This window comes from Haematobia irritans, chromosome 4, assembly GCF_050003625.1.
Source record: "Haematobia irritans isolate KBUSLIRL chromosome 4, ASM5000362v1, whole genome shotgun sequence".
Classification (NCBI taxonomy): Eukaryota; Metazoa; Arthropoda; class Insecta; order Diptera; family Muscidae; genus Haematobia; species Haematobia irritans.
The window spans coordinates 115,359,623-115,383,387 of record NC_134400.1 but is presented as its reverse complement, the minus strand read 5'-3'; the positions used below and the strand labels follow the sequence as shown (position 1 = coordinate 115,383,387).

At 35.7% G+C, this 23,765-nt stretch overlaps 1 protein-coding gene across 2 annotated transcripts in view; it reads right to left on the bottom strand.

Annotated features, from left to right (window-relative positions):
• Positions 1 to 23,765, bottom strand: part of dpr10 (defective proboscis extension response 10) — a 799,057-nt gene that overhangs the window by 191,677 nt on the left and 583,615 nt on the right. The gene's annotated exons all lie outside the window — the stretch shown is intronic.

Genomic DNA, 23,765 nt, shown 5'->3' with positions numbered 1-23,765 from the left:
CCATTGAAAATTTTGTCAAAATTTTATTTGCATTGAAAATTTTTTCAAAATATTAGTTTCATAGAAAAATTTCTCGAATTTGTTTTCTATAGTAGATTCTGTCAAAATTTTATTTTACAGAATGAAAAGTATTGTAGGGGAATATATAGGGACAATTTTTTAAGGAATGTGGGGGAAAGTAGGGAACTTCTTTGTCCTTGTAGGGTAAACCGAAAAATTTCTCTGGCAACACTGATCACTTTTCTCAAGGTGTGATTTTCACTTTTCTCAAGGTGTGATTTTCACAAAATACTAAATCGCTTCTGTAACATATGCCGCAAACACATTTTGCTTCAAACATATATATATTCAGGATTGGTCCAAATAAAATATTGTATTGTTCAAACATATTATGTTTCACCTTAGACATACACAGGTAGAAAAAAATTTTAATGAAATTTTCTTTGTATATATATATTTTTTAAGGCGCCAATTGGCTACTTCCATTATTTTACTTGCAGCATACTCTCTAGGTCTCTCTTTCTAAACACATATAAGTTTATAGGAAATTTCTAAATTAATATATGTTTGCATCCAAACATAATATATTTACAAACATTTTATGTCCCAAACATACTATGTTCTAACATATTAACATATATGTCCCAAACATGTTATGTTAGTTTATGAACATTATATGCTTGCACTTAAAAATATTGTTTTAAAAAATTTGAGTTTCAAACATATAATTTTTACACCCAAACATATGAAAAACAGTCTTTTTCGTCCGTGTATATGCTTGTACTTAAAAATTATGTGCAAAAACTTTAAGTTCAGTCCTTTACGTCCGTGTACCTAAATGGTTGTGCCTAACTCGGCTTTATTCTCGGTGTACATACTTCTGAGAGGAATCACTTGTAACATTAAATATTTCCCAGGAAATTAAACTCCATACGTTCAGCAGGTCTAATTATAATAACATATTACTACGATCCATGACACCCATGGAACAATACGATATTATACAAAATGCGTCTGCGGGGGAGAAGTGAACGATGTTAATATATTCCACAAGTGAATTACATAGTCCTTAGGCGGTAAAATCATTGTTAGCTGTCCGCAAGATACAATACGAAGATAATATGTTTCTGGGGATAACACCCATAAAATGGGTGAACCAATTAAGGAAATGTTGTCTGCACCATTCATATTGGGGTAATGGGAGCCGAGGCGTCGTCAACATTGTCAGGGCATGAGGGAAGCCAAAGGGAGGAATAATAATTTCAGTTTAGTAAAAAAATCGGGAATGCATTGCTTACTTGTGTTAGCCTCACAACAGTTTCGTCATTTGTACCAATATAGAAACTTATGGCAAATATTAATGATAGTGAACTTTACAACATTTGCTTTGCCACCCCTCCATATGCAGTACAACGCTGAACGACACTGTTGTATAATATGTGCATATTTATACCGCTTCAGCTTGGATCTGTTGTTAGACTCATGAGGGCTATGCTATGGTGCGTTGCAATGTCATGCAATTGTCCAAGGATTTGCCATAATTTCTATGAATTGTCTACGCAAAAGCCAAATGAGAAAGCCATAAATCAATTGCTCTACACAACAAATTTGTCCTAATGGCCAAAGCACTGTAATGAATGGACATTGTATTCGCCTAGCAAGGACCGGATTCCGGAAATTTTATGAATATTCGTTTCATTTCCTATGAGCCATTTGCGCTATGCATTTACAGGCGGAGCCATTCAATGTGTCCACAAATCATTTGAAGGCGAACCACAATAACAAACGCCCCCATCCACCCTTGCCGAATGAGGTTATGCCTCCATTCACTTTACTTTGCATTGTGCACTTGCATATGCATAATGACCACTATTCTTCTTCTTTGGTGGTCAAAGGACATTGAACATTGCCGAAGCATATAGCTATAATGTTGGGATTTATGCAACCATTGGTTTCATTTGATTTTCCCACAAATATTCTTAAATAACAGACAAATACCAAAATTCCTTAGATGAAATGTCCAAAGTATGTCATAATGAAAGCCTTGGCTTATTAGGATTCTTCTACCGAGGACTCAATACATACAAGCTTAACAAGTATTTACCAGGGATATGAAGGTAATTTATAGTCACATGATATCGAAATGACACAAATCAGAGCAGTTTACTTAACCACAATCTATGTTATATGCGAAAATGCATTTGTGAGTATGTGTTTGTTTGTGTGAACGTATACCCTATAGGAATTTTTTGAACTCACTCAAAATAAATCTAACGTTTTACTAACAAATTTACAGCTGACTTCTAGCTCCAACTCAAAACTTATGCAGTCTTGAGTTTTGTCCGAACTCATTTCTTCTCGATAAGTAATGAGCTAACCTTCTTCTCATTCAAAGCTGTTGCATATATAAGTAAAATAAAGTCATAGACAACAAGTATATAAGGCCGTATGTTCGGCCAGGCCGAATCTTATGTATCCTCCACCATGGATTGCATACACTCCACCATGGATTGTACTAAAGACTGTCATCGACAATCGAATTACTTGGGTTGCGGTAACACTTGCTGATGGCAAGGTATCTTAAAACTTCTTAACGCCGTCTTCTCAATTGTAAGTTAGTCCATGCGGGGTATATATTAAACACAAAAGCCGGTTAAATGCGTGTAACATATAATTCAGTTTGACAAAATTTACTAATAATTTTTTTTTTTTTATACCCTCCACCATAGGATGGGGGGTATATTAACTTTGCCATTCCGTTTGTAACACATCGAAATATTGCTCTAAGACCCCATAAAGTATATATATTCTGAGTCGTGGTGAAATTCTGAGTCGATCTGAGCATGTCCGTCCGTCCGTCCGTCCGTCTGTTTAAATCACGCTAACTTCCGAACGAAACAAGCTATCGACTTGAAACTTGGCACAAGTAGTTGTTATTGATGTAGGTCGGATGGTATTGCAAATGGGCCATATCGGTCCACTTTTACGTATAGCCCCCATATAAACGGACCCCCAAAATTGGCTTGCGAGACCTCTAAGAGAAGCAAATTTCATCCGATCCGGCTGAAAATTGGTACATGGTGTTAGTATATGGTCTTTAACAACCATGCAAAAATTGGTCCACATCGGTCCATAATTATATATAGCCCTCATATAAACCGATCCCCTGATTTGGCTTGCGGAGCCTCTAAGAGAAGCAAATTTCATCCGATCCGGCTGAAATTTGGTACATGGTGTTAGTATATGATCTCTAACAACCATGCAAAAATTGGTTCACATCGGTACATTATTATATATAGCCCCCATATAAACCGATGCTCCGATTTGGCTTGCGGAGCCTCTAAGAGAAGCAAATTTCATCCGATCCAGCTGAAATTTGGTACATGGTGTTAGTATATGGTCTCTAACAACCATGCAAAAATTGGTCGATATCGGTCCATAATTATATATAGCCCCCATATAAACCGATCCCCCGATTTGGCTTGCGGAGCCTCTAAGAGAAGCTAATTTCATCCGATCCGGCTGAAATTTGGTACATGGTGTTAGTATATGGTCTCTAACAACCATACAAAAATAGGTCTACATCGGTCCTTAATTATATATAGCCCCCATATAAACCGATCACCAGATTTGACCTTCGGAGCCTGTTGGAAGACCAAAATTTATCTGATGCAGTTGAAATTTGGTACGTGATGTTAATATATGGCCTCAAACACCCAGCAAAAATTGGTCGATATCGGTCCATAATTATATATAGGCCCCATATAAACCGATCCCCAGATTTGACCTCCGGAGCACCTTGGAAGAGCAAAATTCTTCCCATTCGGTTGAAATTTGGTACGTGATGTTAGTATAGGGTATCCAACAACCATGCAGGAATTGGTTCCTATCAGTCCATAATAATATATAGCTCCCATATAAACCGATCCCAGATTTGACCTCCGGTGCCTTTTGGAGAAGCAAAATTCATCCGATCTGGTGTAAATTTGGTACGTAGTGGTAGTATACGATATTTAACAACCATGTGAGTTGAAATTTGTGGATGACAGTCTTTCGTAGAAGTTTCTACGCAATCCATGGTGGAGGGTACATAAGATTCGGCCTGGCCGAACTTACGGCCGTATATACTTGTTTTTAAATAAAATTTTAACAAAATTTTCTATTCGAATGAAATGTTGACAAAATTTTCTGTACAAATAAAATCTTGACAAAATTTTGTCAAGATTTTATTTTTATTATAGTAATAAAATCTTGACAAAATTTTGTATAGTAATAAAATTTTGAGAAAACTTCCTATTGAAATAAAATTTTGGTAGATTATTTTTGGGGATCGGCTATATATAACTATAGACCGATATGGACTACTATTGGCATGGTTGTTAGCGGCCATATACTACCGCAATGTACCAAATTTCACCACGTACCACATTTCAACCGAATCAGGCGAATTTTGCTCTTCTAAGGGGCTCCGGAGTTCAAATCTGGGGATCGGTTTATATGGAGGCTACATATAATTATGGACCGATATGGACCAATTCCTGCATGGTTGTTAGAGACTATATACTAACACCACGTACCAAGTTTCAACCGAATCGAGTTTGCTCCTCCAAGAAGCTCCGCAAGCCAAATCTGCGGATCAGTCTATATGGGGGCTATATATATAGTTATGGACCGATGTGGACCAATTTTTGCATAGTTGTTAGAGACCATATACTAAATTTCAGCCGGATCGGATGAAATTTGCTTCTCTTAGAGGCTCCGCAAACCAAATCTGCGGATCGGTTTATATGGGGGCTATATATATTTATGGACCGATATGGACCAATTTTGGCACGGTTGTTAGAGACCATATACTAACACCATGTACCAAATTTTAGCCAGATCGGATGAATGTTGCTCCTCCAAGAGGCTCCGCAAGCCAAATCTGAGCGTCGGTTTATATGGGGGCTATACGTAAAAGTGGTCCGATATGGCCCATTTGCAATACCATCCTACCTATGTACATCAATAACAACTTTTTGTGCCAAGTTTCAAGACGGAAATGCTTAGATCGACTCAGAATTTCACCAGGACACAGAATATATATACTTTATGGGGTCTTAGAGCAATATTTCGATGTGTTACAAACGGAAAGACAAAGTTAATATAACCCCCATCCTATGGTGGAGGGTATAAAAATCAAATAGGCAAGCAAACAATATATTCATAGCCATAAACGTAAATTTGAATTTGGGTTGATTCATTTAGCTTATGTATTCGCAAGAATATTTTTTTGTAATGAATTGCGCTAAGTAAACCTTTTTATATAACACTAATTCAAGTACAGTTCTTAAAAAAAGAAAAAAAAAACAAGTAAGGAAAGTCTAAAGTCGGGCGGGGCCGACTATATTATACCCTGCACCACTGTGTAAATCCACATTTTCGATACTATATCAAAATTGTCAAATGTGTTGGGTGCTATATATAAAGGTTTTTGTCCCAAAAACATACATTTAAATCCCACTCCATCTAAACAAAATTTATAATCTATAGTCTTAACATTTAAGTCGGCTAAGGCCCTGGGATGGTACACTATGTTAAATAGTAAAAAACAAGTAAGGAAAATCTAAATTCGGGCAGGGCCGACTATAGTATACCCTGCACCACTTTGTAGATCTAAATTTTCGATACTATATCACATCCGTCAAATGTGTTGGGGGCTATATATAAAGGTTTGTCCCAACTACATACATTTAAATATCACTCGATCTGAACAGAATTTGATAGACTTCTACAAAATCTATAGACTCAAAATTTAAGTCGGCTAATGCACTAGGGTGGAACACAATGTTAGTAAAAAACAAGTATATACGGCCGTAAGTTCGGCCAGGCCGAAGCTTATGTACCCTCCACCATGGATTGCGTAGAAACTTCTACTGAAGACTGTCATCCACAATCGAATTACTTGGGTTGCGGTAACTTTTTCCGATGGCAAGGTATCTTAAAACTTCCTAATACCGTAATATATACCACGTAGTCCATACGTGGTATATATTAAACTTAAAATACGTATATAATTAAGTTTGACAAAATAAAATTTTGACAACATTTTCTATAGAAGTAAAATTTGAACAAAATTTTCTATAGAAATACGATTTTAACAAAATTTTCTTTAGAAATAACATTTTGACCAGGGATCCGGAGCGGTCCATTTTTTTCGCTCCGCTCCGCTCCCGCTCCGGAGAAAAAAAAACCGCTCCGCTCCTCGCTCCGCTCCGAGAAAAAAAAAATCGCTCCGCTCCGCTCCACGCTCCGCTCCGCTCCTCTTCGAGAAAATTATAATATAAACATTGTATTATTTGTTCAATTGAGTTTTATTTTATTTAGAAAAATCGGGCGGTACATATATGGGAGCTATAGCTAAATCTGAACCGATTTCGATGATTTTTTTCCACATATAGTTAGTGCTATAGAAGATTACATTTCGCCAACTTTGAGTAAGATCGGTTGATAAATAAGGGTTTTATGACCTAATTTGACAAAATCGGGCGATACATATATATGGGACCTATATCTAAATCTGAACCGATTTCGATGAAATTTTCAGACTTAAAGTGTGATACAGAAGATTATTTTGTGCTAAATTTGACGACGATCGGTTAGTAAAAAAAGTGCAACGTGACCCCATTTGTCGAAATCGGGCAATACATATATATGGGAGCTATATCTAAATTTGATCCGATTTCTTCCAAATTCAATATCGTTCGTCCTTGTGCCCAAAAAAATACCTACACCAAATTTCATCAAAATCAGTTAATAATTGCGACCGGAATCCTGTGAACAACAAATACATGGACAGACGGACGGACGGACGGACGCCAAGCGCTAGATCGACTCAGGAGGTGATTCTGAGTCGATCGGTATATATTTTATGGGGTCTAAAATCAATATTTCTTGTAGGCACAATTTTTGGCAGATCAAACTTATTATACCCTAACCACTATGTGGTTTAGGGTATAATGACTTTAAAACAATGTGTTGAAATATTTTATTAATTTTGAAGATTTTTTCAGAAATATTAAATCCATTTTGACTTCATTAAAACGAAATTTGCATTCATGTTAGGATACACATTTTTATGTCGAATCACTTAGCTATAAGGACAAACAGACTTCATTGAAAAGTTTAGAGACTTTTAGACAAGGAAAAACTTTTTTTCAGAGAAATACGTCTTCTATTCTAAGCAAAATTCGTATTCGTATTTTAAGCATGTGAAATATTTGGCCTCCCTACAATATTCTTTGCGGTGCACCATCTACTATTTAATATGTGATAGAAACCAAATTTATGAAAATGGACCAAATTCTGTTTGGTCTGACCATCGGACCAAATGTAAAAATTAGAAATCTTTTGGACCAATTTTGGTCCGATCGGACCAAAACGGCAACGCTGATTGGAATTGAAAGTCTATACACAGAGTAGAAGTAACTACTCTCCGAAAGTTTTTTTTTGTTTTGCAACAGACGTAGAGAAGAGGTTTTGTTATATTTCTAATGTGTGTGTGTATCTTTATGTTTGCAACAACCTCCATCGACATCAGTCCGTGGTATACCTACGAATATTCTTACTCAGATCTAGTATTACCTAATTTCGCTTTTTTCCCCTTTATTGTATAATAAATGTATATGCGCACATTTTTCAACCAAAATTGAAACTATCCATAATTTTAATTAAATTTTCGAGAACTAATATCAGAAATAAGAGAATGCTAGGATATAGTACAATAGTAAAGCAAATGTGAATGAAAAAAAGCATGCCCGGTTCCAAAGATTTTGTCTACTTTAACAGTTTGGGTATTAATTCCGAGCAAAAGAAGCGGAGAATATAAGTAAGGATACTTTAAAGACGTAATTCTCTTTTAAATTTGGGGGTTATGTACTTGCTTCTAGGAAGCAAATGTTAATTTTTAATTTTTTTAGATTTTTTTCGTCAGTTGTTATCAAAATCCTTTAAAAACGAGTTAACGAGTTATTTTTTTCCATATTAAGACTCGACTTCCAGTAGAAATTATGCTATGTTTCAAGTAAAAAGTGTCTTTAAAATAAAGTGTTGAAAACGTGTAAAAGTGCAAAAAGGAAACAAATTTAAAGACAATTTTATTTATTTTAAAGAATTTTTCTTAATTATTAAAGTCACGTTGACCTTACCTCAAAAATTTTATCTTTCATGTTATGATACACATTTTTAAGTAAAATCACTTAATTATAAGGACATTACAACTTCATTCAAAAGTTTATTGCCTTTTGGACAAGAAAAAAAACTTTATTTTAGAGAAATGCGTCTTCCATGTTAAGCAAAATTTGCATTCTTATTCTAAGGACATGGAATCTTTGACTTCACGACAATATTTTTTTCAGTGTAGAAAACTAAAAAATTAAATATAAATAAGATCGTTTAATTGCATTTATTTGACGTTCATTACAAACATCTTTATAGTAAAGGGTGATACGGTCAAAATTTGGTCAAGGGAAAACGCGTGTAAATCGGTGAAATCGTTTATTTAAAAAATCAAATTAAATTTCTTTTTCAAGTTCAATTAGTATAAAATTCAGGAAAAATATTCAGTTAGGCTTTCGCTTTTCCAAATCCGAATTGCCGGGCCTCACGCTTGACACCTGCCATCAGATTTTGTACAGCCACCTTGTCCACCTTCTTCGCCGCAGAAAGCCAGTTTGCCTTGAACTGCTGCTCGTCCTTAGCAGTTTTTTTGGTCTTCTTTAGGTTCCGCTTGACAATAGCCCAGTATTTCTCAATTGAACGGAGCTCTGGCGTATTGGGAGGGTTCTTGTCCTTGGGAACCACCTGCACTTTGTTGGCGGCGTACCACTCCATGGCCTTTTTACCGTAATGGCAAGATGCCAAATCCGGCCAAAACAGTACGGAACAACCGTGTTTCTTCAGGAAAGGCAGCAGACGTTTATTCAAACACTCTTTCACGTAAATTTCTTGGTTGACAGTCCCGGAAGCTATGAAAATGCTGCTTTTCAAGCCACAGGTACAGATGGCTTGCCAAACCAGATATTTCTTTGCGAACTTTGATAGTTTTATGTGCTTGAAAATATCTGCTACCTTTCCCCTTCCTTTTGCCGTATAAAACTCCTGTCCCGGAAGCTGCTTGTAGTCGGCTTTGACGTAGGTTTCGTCGTCCATTACCACGCATTCAAACTTCGTCAGCATCGTCGTGTACAGCCTCCGGGATCGCGCTTTGGCCGTCGTATTTTGTTTATCATCGCGATTTGGAGTCACTACCTTCTTGTAAGTCGATAGTCCGGCTCGTTTTTTGGCTCGATGCACGGTTGTAGACGATACACCCAGCTTATTTGCGGCATCTCGGAGAGAGAGGTTAGGGTTTCGCTTGAAACTACCGGCAACTCTCTTTGTCGTCTCAGCGGCTTCCGGTTTTCGATTTCCCTCCGATCCAGACTTCCTGGCTGTCGACAAACGTTCCCCAAACACTTTAATTACATTTGTAACGGTTGATTTGGCAACTTTTAGCGATTTTGCTAGCTTTGCGTGCGAGTTGCTCGGATTTTCGCGATGCGCGAGCAAAATTTGGATACGCTGCTCTTCTTGCTTGGACGGCATTTTGACAACTGAAGAGTGAATTCCAAAATCAAAATAGGAGCAACATTTTACACACACACACCTTCAAAATGAGGGGTGTTCAGGTTTTTTAAATGCAAAATTGAAAGAAATACGTCAAGTTTATATTGACCAAATTTTGACCGTATCACCCTTTAATACAGGATGAAATTGATCGAAAGTACTGTTGTTACTTTTACAACACATACTAGATATATATTTTGACATTTGTCGTTTTTGAAAACAATTACTAAAAAACACGTTGTGTTTTCCCCAATCTACGTACGTACAAAAATACATATCGTACATTTTAAACGTTTACTCACACTACGCTAAGTACTAGCTAAATTTGAAATTACCTACACAGTGTAATTTCAAAGTTACACATTTCATTCAAGTAATATTTTATTCGGAGCGGAGCGGTTTTTCATTTGGAAACCGCTCCGCTCCCGCTCCGCTCCGGATTTTAGAAACGCCGCTCCCGCTCCGCTCCCGCTCCGGCAAAAAAAGGGCTTGCTCCGCTCCGCTCCACGCTCCGCTCCGCTCCGCTCCGGATCCCTGATTTTGACAAAATTTTCTATAGAAATAAAATTTTTACAAAATTTTCAAAAGATTTAAAATTTTGACAACATTATCTATAGAATTAAAATTTTGACAACATTTTCTATAGAAATAAAATTTTGCCAAAATTTTCTATAGAAATAAAATTTTTACAAAATTTTCAAAAGATTTAAAATTTTGACAAAATTTTCTATAGGAATAAAATTTCGACAAAATTTTCTATAGAAAAAAAATTTTGACAAAATTTTCTATAGAAATAAAATTTTGCTAGATTATTTTTGCTCGAGTGGCAAGCATGATTATGAACCGATATGGACCAAATTTTGTGTGATTGAAGATCGGCTAAATATATCTATAGACCGATATGGACCAATTTTGGCATGGTTATTAGCGGCCATATATTAACACCACGTTGCAAATTTCAACCGGATCGGATGACTTTGGCTCGTCCAAGTGGCTCCGGAGTTCAAATCTGGGGATAAACTATTGAGGCTATATATGGACTGATATGGACCAATTTTTGAATGGTTCTTAGAGACTATATACTAACACCATGTACCAAATTTCAGCCGGATCGGATGAAATTTGCTTCTCTTAGAGCAATCGCAAACCAAAGTTTGGGGTCCGTTTTTATGGGGGCTATACGTAAAAGTGGACCGATATGGTCTATTTGCATCCGACCTACATCAATAACAACTACCAAGTTTCAAGTCGATAGCTTGTTTCGTTCGGAAGTTAGCGTGATTTCAACAGACGGACGGACATGCTCAGATCGACTCAGAATTTCGCCACTACCCAGAATATATATACTTTATGGGGCCTTAGAGCAATATTTCGATGTGTTACAAACGGAATGACAAAGTTAATATACCCCCATCCTATGGTGGAGGGTATAAAAATATGGGAAACATTTAAATCTGAAGCAATTTTAAGGAAACTTCGCAAAAGTTTATTTATGATTTATAGCTCGATATATATATGTATTTGAAGTTAAGGAAAATTACAGCCAGTTTTACAACTTTTCGACTAAGCAAAGGCGATTTTACAAGGAAAATTTTGGTATTTTGACCATTTTTGTCGAAATCAGAATAAAATATATGAGAGCTATATCTAAATCTTAACCGATTTCAATCAAATTTGACACGCATTGCTACAATGCTAATTCTCCTCCCTGTGCAAAATTTCAACTAAATCGGAGTTAAAAATTGGCCTCTGTGGTCATATGAGTGTAAATCGGGCGAAAGCTATATATGGGAACTATATCTAAATCTGAACCGATTTCAACCAAATTTGGCACGCATAGCACCAATGCTAATTCTACTCCCTGTGCAAAATTACAACTAAATCATATGAGTGTAAATTGGACGAAAGCTATGTAGGGGAGATATATCCAAATCTGAACCGATGTCAACCAAATTTGGCACGCATAGTTACAATGTTAATTCTACTCCCTATGCAAAATGTCAACTAAATCGGAGCAAAAAATTGGGCTCTGTGGGCAAATGAATGTAAATCGGGCGAAAGCTATATATGGGGGCTATATCTAAATCTGAACCGATGTCAACCAAATTTGACACGCATTGTTACAATGCTAATTCTACTCCCTATGCAAAATTTCAACTAAATCGGAGCAAAAAATTGGCCTCTGTGGGCAAATGTGTGTAAATCGGGCGAAAGCTATATATGGGGGCTATATCTAAATCTGAACCGATGTCAACCAAATTTGACACGCATTGTTACAATGCTAATTCTACTCCCTATGCAAAATTTCAACTAAATCGGAGCAAAAAATTGGCCTCTGTGGGCAAATGAGTGTAAATAGGGCGAAAGCTATATATGGGAGCTATATCTAAATCTGAACCGATTTGGCTGATATTTTGCAAGTTTTTCGAGACTCATAAAATATTCGGATGTACGGAATTTGAGCAAGATCGGTTGATATACACGCCAATTATGACCAGATCGGTGAAAAATATGTATGGCAGCTATATCTAAATCTGAACCGATTTTTTCCAAAATCAATGGGGATCGTCTTTGAGCCGAAACAGGACCCTATACCAAATTTTAGGACAATCGGACTAAAACTGCGAGCTGTACTTTGCGCACAAAAATACATCAACAGACAGACAGACGGACATCGCTAAATCGACTCAGAATTTAATTCTAAGCCGATCCGTATACTAAAAGGTTGGTCTATGATTAATCCTTCTTAGCGTTACATACAAATGCACAAACTTATTATACCCTGTACAACAGTAGTGGTGAAGGGTATAAATATGGGAAACATTTAAATCTGAAGCAATTTTAAGGAAACTTCGCAAAAGTTTATTTATGATTCATCGCTCGATATATATGTATTAGAAGTTAAGGAAAATTAGAGTCATTTTTACATCTTTTCGACTGAGCAGTGGCGATTTAACAAGGAAAATGTTGGTATTTTGACCATTTTTGTCGAAATCAGAAAAACATATATATGGGAGCTATATCTAAATCTGAACCGATTTCAACCAAATTTGACACGCATAGCTACAATGCTAATTCTACTCCCTGTGCAAAATTTCAACTAAATCGGAGCAAAAAATTGGCCTCTGTGGGCAAATGAGTGTAAATCGGGCGAAAGCTATATATCGGAGCTATATCTAAATCTAAACCGATTTCAATAAAATTTAGCACACTTGACTACACTACTAATTGTATATATATATATATATATATATATATATATATATATATATATATATATATATATATATATATATATATATATATATATATATATATATATATATATATATATATATATATATATATATATATATATATATATATATATATATATATATATATATATATATATATATATATATATGAGCTATATCTAAATCTGAATCTAAATCTGATGTAGGCTCATATGACCACAGAGGCCAAAGTTTGCTACCGGTCTTGGTAGCAAACAGAGGGTAGAATTGACATTCTACCAATGCTTGGTTAACATGGAATCGGGCAGCACTCTGTGATAAGAGAGAAGTTCACCAATGTGGTATCACAATGGACTTAATAGTCTAAGTGAGCCTGAAATATCCGGCTGCCACCTAACCTAACATTTGCCGTGATTTGCTTCAAATTTTGCACAAGGGGTACGTTTAGCTCACATATATATCTTTCGCCCGATTTGGACTTTTATGGTCTCAAAAGCCAGAGTTTTGCCCTGGCTTACTTCAAATTTTGCACAAGCGGTACTTTTAACGATACTATTTATATGACAAATATGGTCAAAATCGATTCAGATTTAGATATAGCTCCCATATATATCTTTCGTCCGATTTAAATTTATATGGCCTCAAAATCCAGGATTTTTTCGTGATTTGCTTCAAATTTCGCACAAGGAGTAAGTTTAGTAGTATCGGTAATTGTGCCAAATTTGGTTGAAATCGGTTCAGATTTAGATATGGCTCCCATATATATCTTCCGTCCGATTTGCACTCATATGACCAGGGGGGCCAAAGTTATATTCCCATTTACGTGAAATTTCGCATAGATAGCATAATTATTATTCTAACTATACATGTCAAATCTAGTCAAAATCGGTTCAGATTTTATATAGCTCCCATATATACGTACACCAGAGTTGGGGAAATATGGTAGACTGTTACACATTTTAGACCCATTTTCAAGGGAAGTTTCCTCCAATTAACTGGAGCGCGTTAGCCGATTTAAATTTTAATTCTAGAGATTTGGTAGAAGTGAAGTAGCAAATGTGAAGTAGTTGAGATGGTAACACAAATTTTGGCCTTTATAGGGGTGAATGTTATAATATAGTCGGCCCCGCCCGACTTTAGACTTTACTTACTTTCAATTACGCTTTCCTTTTTTGTGTTCACATAAAACAACGTGCCACTTCTGAATAAATAAATTAACACAAAACACAGTAAATCCGTAAATCTCCGTCTATTCCAAGAAACAATCAACAGACGACTGACGCGCAAAATGAAAATCGTGTGTACCTGCTCAATGTTTTTATAAAATTCTTTTCGGTGCAAAAAAGTTAAAAAAATTAAATGGCCACGAAAAAAATGTAAATCGTCTTTATTGCCATTTAATGGTTCTAGACATGTCTATACTTAACCTATAAAAATACTTTTTTCCCTATAAAAAAGTAAAAAAATTGAATGGTCAGGTACATGATATTCCCTGACCATTTAGTGGTCTCAAATTCTATCATTTAAATAATAGAACATGTTTGCGGTATTTGAGAACCATTCAAATGCTTATTGCCACCATACATTTTTCTCCGCTCGAAAACTATTTGTACAAAGACTAAATACATGGTTTTCGCGGCAATTACATGCTCTAGATAAGCAATAAATGTATGCGGCAACCATGTCCAAACATGGTTTTTCTGTGCGTGCATGGAGGAACAAATTTCATCCGATTAGGTTTAAATTTGGTGTACAATGCCAGTATATACTCTCTAACTACCATGGTAAAAATTCGTCCATTAATATGTAGTCCTCATATAAACCGACTTTCGGAGCCTCTTGGAGGAAAAATGTGATTGTTCATATTTTAGTTTTTGAATTTTCTATTTTAGCTTCTTCGAATTTTCCGTCGGATTGCTAAACTCGTTTGTACCACTTACTGGCATGTTTATATTCTTCAGTTTGCTTCATTGAATGTCACATATTTATTTAAGGTGTTTATTCATTCATAGAAAATCATGTTTGACTCTCTTCAATATTTCCTCTACAGGAATGTCAGCGTTTTATATTTCAATGCATGTCGAGTTCATGACTAAAAATACACTTGTAAGGCATAATCTAAAGTTTTGTATTGAATTGCTTGCAATCACAAAAAATTTATAACCATGAATTATTTCTTCTGTAGTTTTTAGGAGGAGTAAATCAGTTTCCGTGTATACTTGGTGTCAACTTCAAAAGTAAACTATTATGGCTGTTATACACGGAAATATATGCTATAAATTATTGGTAGCAAAAAATATTAAGTTTACATTTGTACACGCTGAGAAGAAATTGTCAAGAAGCACAGCGAGCATATAACAATATCACTGCAGTCATAGTGATCTAGAATTTGAAAGAAAAACAAGTATATACAGCAGTAAGTTCGGCCGGGCCGAATCTTAAATACCCACCACCATGAACCAAATATTAGGATTTCCTTTGAAATTTCAGGAGGGCTTGAGGACTTGAGGACACTTCCCGAAGATACATTTAAAGATTTCACCTATGAGGACTATATCAGATTCTGGATTTATAAGAACCATTTTTGTTTGAGTTTTAGAGGAATCATTAACATCTCTTGTAAGTGTGCAAGAAAATTATAAAATAACGTCTTGATTTGAAATTTTAAATCTGTAGATTTTCACCCGAAAAATAAAATCTGGAAATTTTACATTGAGTTTCAAGCAATTTTCATGATCAGTGCGCCTTCTATACTCACAAGAAGTGAAATTGGTCTATATGGAGGCATTACCAAATGGACCGATAAAAAATTAATCCGATACACGTTTTTGTGAGCCTTAAATACGAGAATATTTACAATTTCAGGCAAATCGGATAAAAACTACGGTTTCTAGAAACCTAAGGAGTTAAATCGGGAAATCGTTCTTATGGGGGCTATACTAAAATACCGACCGATACTAACCGTTTTCGGCACACCTCTTTATGGCCCAAAAATACATCTAGATTTCCAATTTCAGGCAAATTGGATAAAAACTACGGTTTCTATAAGCCCAAGAAGTAAAATCGGGAGGTCGGTTTATATGGGGGCTATACCAAAACATGGACCGACACTCACCATTTTTGGCACACCTCTTCAAGGTCCCAAAATATCTCTAGATTTTCAATTTCGCGCAAATTGGATGAAAACTAAGGTTTCTATTTATAAGCGAAAGACCCCAAATCGGGAGGTCGGTTTATATGGGGGCTATACCAAACCATGGACCGACACTCACCATTTTTGGCACACCTCTTCAAGGTCCCAAAATACCTCTAGATTTTCAATTTCGCGCAAATTGGATGAAAACTACGGTTTCTATAAGCGAAAGACCCCAAAGCGGGAGGTCGGTTTATATGGGGGCTATACCAAAACATGGACCGACACTCACCATTTTTGGCACACCTCTTCAAGGTCCCAAAATATCTCTAGATTTTCAATTTCGCGCAAATTGGATGAAAACTACGGTTTCTATAAGCGAAAGACCCCAAATCGGGAGGTCGGTTTATATGGGGGCTATACCAAAACATGGCCCGATATAGCCCATCTTCGAACTTGACCTGCGCGCAGACAAAAGACGATTCTGTGCCAAATTTCAGGACGATAGCTCCATTATTGAATGCTGTAGCGTGATTACAACAGACAGCCAGACAGACAGACAGACGGACAGACGGACATGCTTATATCGTCTTAGAATTTCTCCCTGATCAAGAATATATATACTTTATATAGTCGGAAATCGATATTTCGATGCGTTACAAACGGAATGACAAACTTATTATACCCCCATCACCATTCTATGGTGGTGGGTATAATAATACTATGATGTTTGTTAGCCAATACACGCAACAAAAAAAATAATTCTTTCCTCCGAAACGAAATTTTAGACAAAAGAGTTTGTCCATATAATGATGTCATGGCTTACAATAAGTAAGCCCATCATTACCAGTTTTTTATGGTGCTTGGAAAGTGAAAAATGTTGTCGAAAATGGTTGGCAAGACAGCTGTTTCGGATTTCCACATCCCCACCAGTTCCCTTTATTGGACGATCTACTCATTTCATTATATTGCTTAAGCGTTCTTCTAATGCCAGAGAACGAGCTAATAATTGAAAATTACATACTCGTATTATTCTTCCCAAATTGTACCACTGTAAATCATTTCTTCATATAACTTCCATCCCTTAATTTCATTTTTTATACCCACCACCATAGAATGGTGATGGGGGTATAATAAGTTTGTCATTCCATTTGTAACACATCGAAATATCGATTTCCGACTATATAAATTATATATATTCTTGATCAGGGAGAAATTGTAGGACGATATACACATGTACACCCAAAGAAAAGTAGACTTCTAAAATAGAGTTTCAAAGTCTTACATTTAGCCTGAATTCGCACTTAAAATGTTAAGTACGCAAATACTGAGTTGTACTCATATTATGTACAAAGTGTGCTTATTTGTGCAATTGAAGTGCTTAAAATTTGGTTTAAGCTTGTTTTGAATTAAAACAAGAAACAAGCGTAAAATAAAGTTTGCTCTCTTCGATACTCTCATAGATTTTCAAAACCAGCAATCTGTTTTTTTTCTTACATGTACAGAGAATTTTCAATTTAATGTTTCGATTTTAGTGTCGTTGGTTGGCTTGCATTTTGTTTGCCAAATTCTTTCAGTATTATTGTGTGCTTTGACCATAATTGACAGCGAACTGTCTCCGCATAAGAAATTGAGGAGGAAGATAAATTAATTAATATTTAACAAGTATATATAGCAGTAAGTTCGGCCGGGCCGAATCTTAAATACCCACCACAATGAATCAAATAATATAGTTTCCTTAGAAATTTCAGGAGGGTTTGATGACAGATATGACAGTTCAACCAGTACACTTCCCGAAGATACATTTAAAGATTTTACCTATGAAGACTATATCAAATTCAGTATTTATAAGAACCATTTTTGTTTGAGTTTTACAGGAATCATTAACATCCCTTGTAAGCGTGCAAGAAAGTTATGAAATAACGCTTTGTTTTGAAATCTAAAATTTGTAGTTTTTCACCCACATTATTGAAATGATTACGAGAAGTAAAATCTGGAGACTTTGCATTCAGTTTCAAGCAATTTTCATAATCAGTGTCCTCCTATACCCTCATGAAGTGAAATCAGTCTTTATAGGGGCCTACCAAATGGACCGATAAAAACTATATCCGATACATCTTTTTATACCCTACACCATAGGATGGGGGTATATTAACTTTGTCATTCCGTTTGTAACACATCGAAATATTGCTCTAAGACCCCATAAAGTATATATATTCTGTATCGTGGTGAAATTCTGAGTCGATCTGAGCATGTCCGTCCGTCCGTCTGTTGAAATCACGCTAACTTCCGAACGAAAGAAGCTATCGACTTGAAACTTTGCACAAGTAGTTGTTACTGATGTAGGTCGGATAGTATTGCAAATGGGTCATATCGGTCTACTTTCACGTATAGCCTATATAAACCGATCCCCCGCTTTGACTTGCGGAGCCTTGCTGATTTGTAAAAACTGTTTCTTAAGTTGTAACATTCTGGATTTATTCTTTCTGCGTCTTGGGTTTAGGTCTCTATAGATCGATATATCCGTACCTTTTAGATTCCTAATTGCTCCCAATACTTGCGCCACAGTCATTTCTGTATCAAACTCGGCTATTATTGTATATTTACCTTTATATTGTGCCACTGTGTACGCCGTTAATATTTTTGGGCTGATAGATAGTTTTTCGGTGCAAATTTTTAACACTGATTCTGTTGCCGTTTTTTCAAATGATATGTTTTTAAATAGCAATTTGGTATTTTTAATTTCGTGTTCCAGCCAACGAATAGTATAAAAATCCTCATCTCTATTATTCCTTAATGCTGCTATTTCCTGTATTCACAAAGTATATTCAGCTATAAAATCGACCAGTTCTGCGTTTGTTGAAGCTATTGCTGATTTGATCTCATCTATATCTTTCTTTGTCGGGAGACTTTCCAATTTTTCTTCCAGCAATGTGTTCATTGTAGTTTTCATAATGTTCAGGAGTTTCTCAACATCCATATTTCCTACCGGTTTCTTCGCCATTATTCCAAATTCCGGTGATGTTTCGACTAATCTTCTCTTTGCTTGTGGTGTAGTATTTGCCGTGTAATTGTTTGACATACTTTTACGGGGTTCCCCCATTCACACTATTCACATTCACATCTATGTGTATAATATATCTTTAGCAGTGCATACATAATATTTGGCATCACTGTTCCACACTGACAGTTCATATATGTCCCTCGTTCTTTTTTGTTATTTGTTTATTTGCTGCTTCAGATAAAGTTGTGAAACGGTTAACATTCAGCGAAAAGTAAACATTTACCACTTTCCAGTCCGTTTTTGTGAGAAATAAATATCAATCGTGTATTTATTTGTTAAAAAAGTAACCTTGCTGACTATGCACACTCCACACATTCACAAAATATGTGACACGTTCTTATCTTCTTCTAATGGGATATTCCTCCGTTCCTGGGACACCTTGCTGACGTCTTTATTTGAGCAAAGGTAGGAGCCTCTAAGCGGAGCTTGCGGAGCCTCTAAGACAAGCAAATGTCATCCTATCCGGCTGAAATTTGGTATATGGTCTCTAACAACTATGCAAACATTGGTACACATCGGTCAATAATTATATATAGCCCCCATATAAACCGATCCCCGATTTGGCTTGCGGAGCCTCTAAGAGTAGTAAATTTCATCCGATCCGGTTGAAATTTTGGTACATGATGTAAGTATATGGTCTCTAATGCCCATGCATTAATTGGTCCACATAAGTCCATAATTACATATAGCCCCCATATAAACCGATCCCCAGATTTGACCTCCGGAGCCCCTTGGAAGAGCAAAATTCATCCGATTCGTTTTAAATTTGGTACGTGATGTTAGTATATGGTATCGAACAACCATGCAGAAATTGGTTCATATCAGTCCATAATTATATATAGCCCTCATATAAACCGATGCCTTTTGGAGAAGCAAAATTCATCCGATCTGGTTGAAATTTGGTACGTGGTGGTAGTATATGACATTTAACAACTATGCCAAAAGTGGTCCACATCAGTCCATAATCATATATAGCCCCCATATAAACCGATCCCGAGATTTGGTTTTGGAGCCTCTTGGAGGAGCAAATTTCATCCGAGTCAGTTGAAATTTGGTACATTGTGCTAGTATATGGCCATGCCTAACTAGGTCCATATCGGTCTATAGTTATATATAGCCCTCAGATAAATCGATCCCCAATCACACAAAAATTGGTCCATATCAAGTTCATAATTGTATATAGCCCCCATATAAGCGACCCCCATATTCCGATTCTGGCTCTCTACGTACCGTGCAAAAGTCCATGTCGATTCGTAATTATTTGTAGACTTACCTATACATACCTTGCCTTTGCCTAATATATACCACGTATGGACTAACTCACAATTTAGAAGACGATGTTAAGAAGTTTTAAGATACCACAACCCAAGTAATTCGATTGTGGATGACAGTCTTTCGTAGAAGTTTCTACGCTATCCATGGAGGAGGGTACATAAGATTCGGCCAGGCCGAACTTACGGTCGTATATACTTGTTTGAGTCTAAAATACCAGTATATTTACAATTTCATGCAAATCGAAAAAAAATACGGTTTCTAGAAACCCAAGGAGCATGGACCGATACTCACAATATTCAGCACACGTATTTGTGGTCCTAAAATACCTCTAGATCTCCAAATTCAGGCAAATTGGATAAATGGATTAAAACTACGGATTCTAAAAGCTCAAGAAGTAAAATCAGGAGATCGGTCTATATCCAATTTAACTACGCATTCTAGAAGCCCAAGTAGTGAAATCGAGAGATCGGTCTATATGGAGGCAATACCAAAATATGGACCGATACTCACCATTTTTGCCACACCTTTTTATGGTCCTCAAATACCTACAGATTTCAAATTTCGTGCTATTAAATAAAAACTACGGTTTCTATAAGCCCAAGAAATAAAATTGGGAGATCGGTCTATACGGGGAATATACCAAAACAGGAACCGATACTCGCCATTTTCGGCACACCTCTTTATGGTGCTACAGTACTTCTAGATTTTCAATTTTATGAAAATTGGATAAAAACTACGGTTTCAATAGCCCAAGAAAGAAATTCGGGAGATCGGTCTATATGGGGGATATACCAAAACATGGACGGATACTCACCATTTGCGGCCCACGTATTTGTGGTCCTAAGATACCTCTAGATCTCCAATTTTAGGCAAATTGGATTAAAACTACGGATTCTATAAGCTCATGAAGTAAAATCAGAATATCGGTATATATGGGAGCTATACCAAAACATGGACCGATACTCACTATTTTTGAAACAACTCTTTACGGTTCTAAAATACCTCCGGATTTCCAATTTCAGGCAAATTGGATAAAAACTACGCATTCTAGAAGCCCGAGAAGTAGCAGGATTGTCAATTGTAGTGGCAGGATACCAAATTAAATAAAAATTGGTTTCTAATTTTTTTTTTTTTAATTATGTTTTCTGTATTTGATAAGAACAAAGGAAAATAACGAATGAATGTATGCCATAATTTTTTTGTGTTTTTACAAACTTTAAATTCAAATCTATCATGTGTTCTGTGTTATAAAATTTTGTTATATTATAAAGTATGAATTGCGTACAGCACCTACAGTCTATATTGGGGCTATACCAAAACATGGACCGATACTCACCATTTTTGGCACAACTACTTGTTTGGTTAATGATGCTTTTAGGGATCGCTTTCAGACAGATACAACATACACTGATTTCAGTAAAGCTTTCGACAAAGTCAATCATGCTCTCCTTTTACATAAGTTGGATATGATTGGCTTCAGCGAACCTTTATTGAAATGGTTTCATTCGTATTTAATTGGTCGGACACAATGTGTTAAGTGTTAAGGGCAGCCACCTCGGACCTGTTTTATTTTGTCTATTCATCAATGACCTCCCATCAGTTGTAAAATTTTCTCATATTCATATGTTCGTGGATGACGTAAAGATATTTCGTTCCTATAATAATCCCGACGAACGAAGGTATCTTCAGTTCGACCTTGATAACTTTTATGATTGGTGTGAGATAAATTTAATGGAATTAAATATCTCGAAATGTAAATTGATGCGCTTTTCGAGAAGAACTGTATTCGAGTCGAGTTATTCTATTGGGACTAACGAGCTGGAAGTAGTAGATTCTTTCAAGGATCTTGGATTGGTAATGGACCAGCGACTGAACTTTCGCCAACATATGTCTATGGCCATCAGTAAGGCATTTGTTACTCTCGGATTCATGAAACGTTGCAGTAATGAATTTAGAGATTTCTCAATTACCAAGATACTTTACACTTCATTAGTACGAAGCAACCTTGAGTATGGTTCTATAATTTGGGATCCATATTATACAATCCACTCAAATAAGATTGAATCCGTCCAGAAGCAATTTCTTCTATTCTGCCTTCGACACAGAGGTTGGGATCGCCAGTCTTTACCATCGTATCAATTTCGCCTAAATCTTATAAAATTACCCTCACTGCAAAGTCGTAGAACTATGTTAAATATTTCTTTCATAATGAATATAATTCAAGGTGAAATTGATTCTGAGTTTCTTCTCAACAAACTGTCATTTAACATACCTGTTAGATGTAGCAGAAATTTTGAACCGCTAAACATTCCGTATTATAGATCAGATTATGCAAAAAACGATCCGTTACGAAGGTTATGCCTTCAGTTCAATAAATATTATGCCATTATAAATCTGTCTGAGCAACGAGTTGTTCTGAAGAGAAATATTATTTTACACTTAAACCAGTAGTTATCTTTATCTTTGTTTGTACATATTAGTCTGTAAGGATCTACTAAAGGCTGTCATCCACAATCGAATTACTTGGGTTGCGATAACACTTGCCGATGGCAAGGTATCGTAAAACTTTTTAACACTGTCTTCTAAATTGTAAGTTAGTCCATAAGGGGTATATATTAAACAAAAAAAAAAGGCCGATTAAATACGTATATAATTCAGTTTGACAAAATTTTCTATAGAAATAAAATTTTGACAAAATTTTCTATAGAAATAAAAACTTGACAAAATTTTCTATAGAAATAAAATGTTGACAAAATTTTCTATGGAAGTAAAATGTTGACAAAATTTTCTATAGCAATAAAATTTTTACAAAATTTTCTATAGAAATAAAATGTTGACAAAATTTTCTATAGAAATAAAATGTTGACAAAATGTTCTATAGAAATAAAATGTTGACAAAATTGTCTATAAAAATAAAATGTTGAAAAAATTTTCTACAGAAATAAATTTTTTACAAAATTTTCTATAGAAATAAAATTTTGACAAAATTTTCTATGGAAATAAAATGTTGACAAACATTGCTATAGAAATAAACTTTTTACAAAACTTTCTATAGAAATGAAATTTTGACAAAACTTTCTATAGTAATAAAATTTGACAATTTTTACATGGCTGTTAGAGGCCATATACTATTGAAATGTACCAAATTTCAACCTCATCGGACGACTTTTGCCCCTCCAAGAGGCTCCGGAGGTCAAATCTGGGGATCGGTTTATATGGGAGCTATATATAATTATGGACCGATATGGACCAATTTTTGCATGGTTGTTAGAGACCATATACTAACACCACGTACTAAATTTCAATTGGATCGGATGAATTTTGCTCATCCAAGAGGCTCCAGATTTCAAATCTGGGGATCGGTTTATGTGGGAGCTATATATAATTATGGACCGATATGGACCAATTTTTG